The following is a 10000-nucleotide window of genomic DNA, read 5'->3' as shown; positions in this document are numbered from 1 at the left end:
CGGCAAACTTAGTTAGCCGAACCCTACGCTAGCCTATTAGCCTATCCCCTAGGCTCGATGCCTAAGTGTTTATGTTTACTTCCTGCATGATATAATAAGTGTTCCTAGTGTTAATTTACGAAACGAAGATTTAGGCAATTATACATACAAGATTCAGTGATTGCACATGTGTTTTTTCGCCTTCTAGGGACCATACAAGGGGTCTTGGGTGGTCTTACCATCGACTCGTTTACCCCTAACCTAACGTTGGGGCCCTTGTATGCTTCCTTATCTCCCTAGTTACCTTATATAAGGTAATCTTCTCCTCTGCGGTAGCCTAGGCTACATCCTAGCCCTCTTACCTGGAATGGTATCCGGGTAGGTTAGGCAAGGATTGTTCTTCCCTTCTCATCGCCATTTTTCATGGCTCGAGTTAGGACAGAACCCCAGAGTACTTGTTGTTCACCCCAGCCCACCTTAGGAGAACGTTTTTTCCTTCTGGTACTGGCTGGAGGATGAAGGTGGAAGGGCTCCGCCTTTCCCCCTAGTCTGCACTTGGTTGGGTCACGACCCTTCCTCCCTGCAGCCTAGCGACTTGTCCTACCCCTGTCTTGCCTAGTCTGGAAGAATGGTTCTCCTAGCCTAGGTTAGGCAGTCATTGGGATTCTGTTTCTTTATAGTTTAGGACAGGACACTAGTGCTGTACCTAAGCTGAGCTAGCCTACCCTAGGTTGGAGAGCATTCTCTCCCCCCTAGATAGGCTAGCCTATAAACAGATTCCCTTCTCTTGGGGGTGTAAGGGTGTGTCCCCACCCCCTTTATCACTCCCTCTCAGGACCCTTTCCCCCTCCCCTCACTTTGTCCCTTTGTGTTGGCTTGCCACCACACCCATGTCCGCCGTCCTGCAACTCCTCCGCTTGCTGGCGAGTTGTGGGATTGGCTGTGTTCTTCTGCTAGGTGGTCTGTTCTGCTACACTTCCCTAACATAGTTGAACTATGGGATTGTGCTGGCGGTCGGCCTGCGGGTGGAAGACCTCCCTCCTTGAGTGTTCTCTGGCCCTCCCTTGGGCTACCACAAGCAACATAGCCGTCTGCCGGCTCTCTGCTGCCGGATGATAGGCGTATCCCCCCTTTCATGTGAACACTCCTTCCGGAGAAAGGTTAGGTTGGGTACTGGGTATTACCCTTCCTTACCTTCCCTCCTAACCTTCCCTCCTTACCTTTCTGTCTTTCTATCTCGGTGCCGGCATCTTGGGTAACCTTCCTGCTTCATTGGATGATGTCAGCGATGGTCTACCAGTGCCGGCTGCCTGCCGGCTGCCGGGGGCCACCGTCCTGCCGGAGATCCGGCCTCCACTTGCCGGCGCTAACCGTCGGCATCTTGGGGTAACCTTCCTGCTTCATTGGATAATGTCAGCGATGGTCTACCATTGCTGGCTGCCTGCTGGCTGCCGCGGTCCACCGTCCTGCTGGCGATCCGCCATTCTCAAGTGTCTTCCTGTCTCTCTGCCACTTGGTTTGTGGCTATTGATGGGTTCACCTTGCTAGACGGGCCTCTGGCCTGCCGTCAGTCTGCCGGCGCTTCTAGCCTCGGCTTACAGTGGACAATCACCCCTCCCGGCTGCCGACCCGTGCCGGCAGTCACTATCATGCAGCTGTGTAGACTAGCTAGTTCTCCTCTGGTATTTCATACCATAGAACAATGACTATTGTATACAGTTGTACAGTAAAACATTTCCAGCATATTCTGTGCTTCCTTGTGCAGTCTCTTGCCGGGACCGAAACTGCAAAACGGGGTTCATTCTAATTTTCCTCCTTTTTCTCTATGTAAACTGAATGATTTCAGCTTTGCACCTCTCTATGATTAATTCCCCAGAGGAAGCCTAAGCTTGGCTCATCCGAACGGATGCTCTTTCCCCCTTTTTAGAACCCTACAGGTTCTAAGGAATTAATTATAGTGTAAGGTTGCAGCCATTGGCTGGGCAGGATTCACAAATATGTGTCTTCCTACTTCTTTTCTAGCTCACCTATCCTGAGTTCATAACCAAAATGAATCTTATATTTTATAAGTTACTACTCAAATTTTAATCTAAGATTACTGTAAATCATGATATAATGACTCTCAAGTACTCATTGTCTCTTTCTTTTACAGGAGGAGTACGTGAAGTGTGAGAGCTCCTTCTGCGGAGTTCGTCGTCCTGACTTTTATGGGCATCTGGTGTGCCAGACCCACGCCGCATGTGCCACCAAGAAAGGGAATCTCAAGTATTGGGATCCGCAGACTTGTTCAGTCTGCAAAAGCCTTCTTGATGAGGCGTTCGACAACCCTCCGTCCGCGGAGGGCTGGGACAATGCACGAGATAAACTGCGCAAGTGGGTGCGCGGTTTCCAGATGAACGCCACAGGGCCTTATCTCCCCAACAAGAAGATGAGGGCCCTTCTCTTCCCTAAGGCATCGGCCGTGATCCGCTACTCCCCAGATAGTGGCCCAGCCACAGCAGAAATTTCAGCTGGTCCCTCAGCCGGTGGTGTCCCAATCACCGGTCTTCACCCCTGCCTACGAAAGACAGTCCACTACCTTTCGTCCCAGAGGTAAAGGCTCTGGCAGAGACTCCTCTCGTCGCCCTTCCAGAGGCAGAGGAGGAAGGGGAGCAGGCGGCCGAGATGGCAAACCCTCGGGAAACCAGAAGCAATGAAGTGCTTCCGGTGGGAGGAAGACTCCGCCACTTTCAGGATCGTTGGACCTTCGATCCTTGGGCACACAGCATCATCAAGAAGGGACTAGGGTGGAGCTGGATACAATCACCTCCAACCTTCTACTAATTCTTCCAGCCCTCAACCCCCATCCTAGAAGAATATGTCCTAGAACTCTTGAACAAGAAGGTGATCAAGAGGGTAAAGTCCACCAGGTTCCAGGGAAGACTGTTTTGTGTTCCCAAGAAAGACTCAGACGAGCTCAGAGTCATTCTCGACTTGTCCCCTCTCAACAAGTTCATTGTGAACAAAAAATTCAAGATGCTGACTCTTAAACATATAAGAGCCCTACTGCCTCACAAGGCCTACACGGTCTCAATAGACCTGGCGGATGCCTATTGGCACATTCCAATGAATCACCAAGCTTCCTCCTACCTAGGATTCAGGCTCCAAAGAAGAAACTACACCTTCAGGGCCATGCCCTTCGTGCTCAACGTGGCTCCAAGAATCTTCACTAAACTAGCAGACACAATCGTCCACCAGCTACGCCTTCAAGGTGTCCAGGTGATGGCTTACCTCGACGATTGGCTGGTTTGGTCGACATTGTCAGAAGAATGTTCACAATCCTGCAGATAGGTGACCCAATTCCTGGAACATCTAGGTTTCAAAATCAACACCAAGAAGTCTCGCCTGTCTCCAGCTCAGAAGTTTCAATGGTTAGGAATCCATTGGAATCTTCAGTCACATCGCCTTTCCATCCCTCTGAAGAAAAGGAAAGAAATAGCTGGGTCTGTCAAAAGAATTCTCAAATCCAAATGAATTTCAATACGACAGCAGGAGCGTGTACTCGGCTCCCTACAGTTCGCCACAGTGACAAACCTAGTGCTACGAGTACAGCTAAAGGATGCTTCAGGAGTCTGGAGACGAAACGCATCCATTGCTCGAAGAGATCTCAAAAGACCCCTACTAAACAGGCTTCGCTCACTCCTCGAGCCGTGATCGGAAACAAGGACCTTGAAAACATCTGTCCCTCTTCAACCACCACCTTCATCGATCAACATCCACACGGATGCCTCGCTAAAGGGATGGGGGTGGGGGGGTCACTCCTACCAACGACAAGTTCAAGGAACATGGTCTCCCCTGTTCAAGACGTTTCACATCAACATCTTGGAGGCCATGGCGGTTCTTCTCACTCTGAAGAAACTATCTCCTCGTCCTTCAATCCACATTCGTCTAACTCTGGACGGCTCCATGGTAGTCAGATGTCTCAACCGCCAGGGCTTAAGATCACCCCACCTCAACCAAGTGCTTTTGCCCATTTTCCGCCTGGCGGACAAGAAAAAAAATGGCACTTGTCTGCAGTTCACCTGCAAGGATTCCGCAATGTGACGGCGGACGCTCTGTCGAGGACAAGCCCCATAGAGTCGGAATGGTCCCTAGACGCAAGATCATTCTCCTTCATCTCCCGTCAAGTCTTGGAACTGCAGATCGACCTCTTCCCGACGAGCGACAACAATCAACTTCCTCGATATGTGGCCCCATATGAGGACCCCAAAGCGGAAGCAGTGGACACCATGTCCCTGGACTGGAACAGATGGTCCAAGATTTACCTGTTCCCACCACTCAATCTTCTGCTGAAAGTCCTCTCCATACTGAGAACCTTCAAGGGAACAGCTGCCCTAGTGGCTCCCAAGTGGCCCCGGACCAACTGGTTTCCCCTACTCCTGGAGCTACAACCCAAGCTGATCTCTCTGTCGGGCCCAGTTCTCTCCCAGCAGGTGCAGAAGTCGACTATCTTCGATTCATCAAAGAAAGTCCAAGACCTTCATCTCATGATTTTCTATCCCTAGCCGTGGAAAAAAGGTTTGGAATCTCGAAGAAAAGTTTAGACTTCCTAGAGGAATACAAAACAAAGTCTACCAGAAGGCAATATGAATCATCCTGGAAGAAGTGGGTGTCCTCTGTCAAGGCAAAAAACCCTCCGGAAATCTCCATAGATTTTTGTATGTCCTTCTTTATTCACCTTCATGGACAAGGCTTGGCGGCCAACACGATTTCCACTTGTAAATCGGCCTTGAAAAGACCACTACTGTACGCCTTCCAAATAGATTTGTCCAACGAAATCTTTAACAAACTTCCGAAGGCATGTGCTAGACTTCGTCCTGCACCTCCACCGATACCCATCACCTGGTCGCTGGATAAGGTGCTCCATTTTGCCTCTAGCTTGGACAACGAATCTTGCCTCTGAAAAACTTGACTCAAAAAGTAATTTTCCTTTTTGCTCTCGCATCGGGAGCCCGAGTCAGTGAAATAGTGGCATTATCAAGAGAAGAGGGCCAGATACAGTTCGCCGACACAGGGGAACTTACCCTCTTCCCTGACCCCACGTTTCTCGACAAAAATGAACTCCCCACCAAGAGATGGGGACCTTGGAGAATCTGCCCTCTGAAGGAAGATGTCTCTCTATGCCCAGTGGAGAGTCTTAAGGTCTATCTTCGAAGAACTTCAGACTTTGGCGGAGGACAGCTTTTTAAAGGAGAAACATCGGGTAGTGACCAATCACTTAAACAACTAAGGGCGAAAATCATCTACTTTATTCGCAGAGCGGATCCTGACAGTACACCTGCAGGTCATGATCCTAGGAAAGTCGCCTCTTCTCTAAATTTTTTCCAAGGTATGGATTTCGAAAGCCTCCGATCCTTCACAGGCTGGAAATCCTTAAGAGTGTTCTTTAAACACTATGCAAAGCAGGTGCACAAAGTTAAAAGATTCGTGGTAGCAGCAGGTAGTGTATTGAAACCAGCTGCTTAGTGCTGGGTAGAACAGTGAGTTATTTCGGGACTCTAACTCAACGGGTGCCTGTGTTGACCCTAGTGCGATACATAGTGATTTCAGGTGACACTTGTGTCACAAAAGACTGTTTTTCCTCAAGGTGAAGTGACATAGATTCTAACACGTGTGCCACATGTTCTTGGACATAAAGTGTATTGTAACTCTCAAAGACTTTCGTTCCCCAGGAACTTATGTGTACAAAGGCAAATTCTTTCCTTTCAGATTCCACATCACCGTCTTTCAGTTCATGATTTATGTCCGTTATTCAACAATTTTATTGTAAATTATTTACCTTATTTTACTTTATTGCAATTTCTTGAATAAAATAGATATTTTATTTACCATATACGTCTTATTTCGCCTTTCCATATGAAAATAAATTGCTGTTACTGTGTTTCAATGCCCCTAATTATTCGTTATTATATTAAATATAATAATTATCCTGTCTGAAATATGCTCACCAGGCAAGTGAAATACTGTTCCTACACAAATATTTAACGTTCCGATCTGTCTACGAGACCGGCACGATCCTCGCATCCAGGTGAGTCTATCTTCATCAGGGTACTTTGAGATGTTCCTCTTTTCCAAACAGGACCTCCCTACCAGGGGGGCAGGAAGCCATATCATTGTTTATGCCACTGGTAGTAACATATAACGGAGATGTTACGGTCTCAAAGGTCACCAGACCAAAGGAATATTGTTTGAAGTAGAAGGCACTTTGAAATGGGGAAAAACCACGATACACTAATTCTCTGGTACACTTCCATTAGGGCGTCATGGCTTGAGCCCAAAAAACGGATTTTGAGTGAAGCGAAAATCTATATTTGGGTGAGATGGCCATGACGTCCTGATGGACCCACCCTACTGGTTCTAGTTCGGCCTGTCAGGCCCCTCCCTTTCATATTGTATCGTGGAGGCTGGCAGAAACGCTGAATATGGAATGAAGAGGACGGACGTGATGTCAGTCAAGATGGCGGACAGCTATGGCTGCCGTTTGTTTACGTCGCGAGGTACCGTAACAGTAACGTAGGAGGATAACTTTGCAACGGCTTCTCAGTTATCTTGCCACCTTTCCCCCTCAAAGCGTAAACGCTATGTGGGGTGCAGATAGCCATGTGGCGTGTCAAGCATACGTCCCCTGTTGATATACGACATCCTAAAGGGAAACCTTTAGAATTCTGTGAAACCTTTGGTTTAATTCTCTGGGAATATCCACAGTAGTCATATATACCCTCAGGAACTACTGAAGGAACCTTCCATCAGGACGTCATGGCCATCTCACCCAAAAATAGATATTCGCTTCGCTCAAAATCCCTTATATATATATATATATATATATATATACATATCGTGAGCAGACAGAATGACTAATGACATAATGCCTAAGGACAGAATGCCTAAGGACAAAATGCCTAATCCCTCAACACAGACAAAATGCCTAATAGACATAATGCCTAATGGACAAAATGCCTAACATACAAAATGCCTAATGGACAAAACATCTGAAACCGAATAAAAAAAGTGAACTAGATAGCTTAGCACTCTGTAGAGTACTGACCTCGGCCAAGGTGGCTAAGTTTACCTTCATCCTTATTGTAAGTTGAATTAATATTTTTGTTCCGTTCATTTACCCGAATAATTTCTTATTAACTTTTTCAATATTTGCACCTAAATTCGGTACTTGCTTGTTCAGTTTTGATTTTTTTTCACAAGCTTAGAGAGAGTTGGGTGAGTAATTGAAACTCTCTTGCTAAAAGTATGGTGCCATCCTTCTAGAGAGTTCGTAGTTTTTGGAAAATTTTATTCTATTCTACGATACACATTCCACATTTGAACATCGAATGTTGGGTATCTTCGTCAACCTCTCTGAACTATTGCGAACCCTGTGATTGTAAAATATTCAAAGAATTCACTCTGAACATCGTCAGTTTCGTGGTTCATTGAAGTAAAAAAGTTTGTAAAAAAGATCAGCCACATCCTCTGGAGGAACAAAAGCTAAGGCTTGTATTTGTTTGATTATGAAAGCCTTGTCATTATTCGTGTACCAGCGCTGGAGACCAAGATTTTATATTTTACGCCAAAGACATTGACTAAAATGAAAGAAACTACCATTGATTGAAGTATTTGGGAAACGTTTCTTTAAACTTTTTATTGCTGCTTGTTCTTAAGATTTACAGACTCTGGGAAAAGGCTCTGCTCTTTGAAGAACTCGAATATTGTATCATAAGTTTTTTCATGTTTACTAGATGTAACACAGTATACTAATGGTAATGTTTTACTTTGAGAAACAACACAAAGCAACGTATACAGATGTTTTCCGACTGGTACATAGTTAAAAGTGCCATCACTTAACCACTTGTTCTTACTTTTCAAGATTTCCAAATTCTTTTGAGTTGTGTAAATATACACACTTTCTGATTCATACCATAATGTTCACCTCTTGTAGTTATCGATAAATCTTCAGCAGCACTTTCGCGTCCTCTTATACATCTTACACTGCGTGCAAAGGAATCTTTCACCGGCAAAGCACCGTATATGCTAAATGACAAATCGTGTGTACAGTGATTAATTACCAAAGATGTAGCTTCATCAGATTTACAAGCGCGGTCTTTCATATTTTCCATAACTTTTAAAGCACTCGTGCAAGCTTCATCTGGTGGATACGAATGATTGCTGGAGTTTATTTTTCAATTAAATTATTACAAGTGATTATACTGCCACTACACAAAGCACGTTTTTCACACCTCCAATATGTACGTCCTTCTTTTCTCCTGTTAACGATGTATGCATAACCTTCAAATATTAGTTTCTTTCATCCCTTGTTACTAGTGATGATTTCCATTTTATAATGAAGGGATTCTTACAAAAATTGAAATGACTGATTAAGAAATTTGTTTGAGTAAAAGAAGTTTAATATTTTTCTGCCTTTCAAAGAGCAAAAAGAAAAGTAAAATGAACAGCAGCTTGTTGGGTAGTTACATGGGCTTTAACTGTAAGATCTTTACTAATCTCGATTTATTTATTTAAGAATGCTAAATAAGATAATTTTCCCTGAAAGGCATTTTGCCCATTAGGCATTTTGTCTATTAGGCATTATGTCTGTTAGGCATTTGGTCCGTGTTGAGGAATTAGGCATTTTGTCCTTAGGCATTCTGTCATTATGCATTATGTCATTAGGTATTCTGTCCTACTACCATACATATATATGCATATATGTATGTACATATATAAACATATATACACATATACATACATATATATACATATATACTGTATGCAGTATATATTTACATATATACAGTATATACATATATATGTCTATGTATATATGAATATATATATATATATATATATATATATATATATATATATATATATATATATATACATATATATACATATACATATATAAATATATATATATATATATATATATATATATATATATATATATATATATATATATATATATATATATGAAAATATATATATACTTATATATATACATATATATACATATATACATATATATATATATATATGTATATATATATTTATATATACATATCTATATATATATATATATATATATATATATGTATGTATGTATATATATATAAACATATACAGTATATATATTCAAATATGTGTATATATATAATATATATGTGTATATATATATATATATCTACAAATATATATGTGTATATACATACATATACATATGTGTATATATATATATATATATATATATATATATATATATATATATATATATATATATATATATATATATATAGACCCAAATGGTATTTTTCCTTTGTTTCTTATAAAGACAGCAGATTTCTTAGCTCCAACGTTATCTGTTATTTTGCGCAAGTTAGCAAGAAGAGGAGCTTTTAGCACTTGTTGGAGAATTGGTAATGTTACTTCTTTAAATAAATGTGTTTGTGGTAACTGAAGTCCCACTGATGACCGCCCAATTTCCATAACTCCCATATTATATAAAGTTTTTGAACGTCTTCTGGCAAAACGTCTTGATAGGTTGATGAAGGTAATCATCTATTTCCTAGTTTCTAATTTTGTGTTCGTAAAAGCCTTGGAGCATGTGATGCCCTTCTTACAATCTCCAGTGCTGTACAGAAATCCCTTGATTGTGGTCAGGAAGTATGTATGATGGGCCTTGATTTTAATGCTTCCTTTGACCGTGTTAATCTTGAGGCCCTTGTTTTCAAACTCAAACAGTTGGGAGTGGGTATGTCGTTTCTTGGCATTATTATTGATTTTTTAAGTAATAGATCTCAAAGAGTTGTTGTTGATGGGCACTTTAGTGAGTATAGGAATGTGATATCCGGTGTTCCACAAGGTAGTGTTCTTGGCCCATTACTTTTCATACTATATACACATGACATGTGGTTTGGCCCAGAAAACAAGCTTGTTGCATTTGCAGTTGATGCTACTCTCTTTGCATCAATTCTGGGGTTGGTGAATCCAT

The sequence above is a fragment of the Palaemon carinicauda genome, chromosome 6 (genome assembly GCF_036898095.1).
Source record: "Palaemon carinicauda isolate YSFRI2023 chromosome 6, ASM3689809v2, whole genome shotgun sequence".
NCBI classification, from domain to species: Eukaryota; Metazoa; Arthropoda; class Malacostraca; order Decapoda; family Palaemonidae; genus Palaemon; species Palaemon carinicauda.
Note: the sequence above shows the minus strand (reverse complement) of the source record.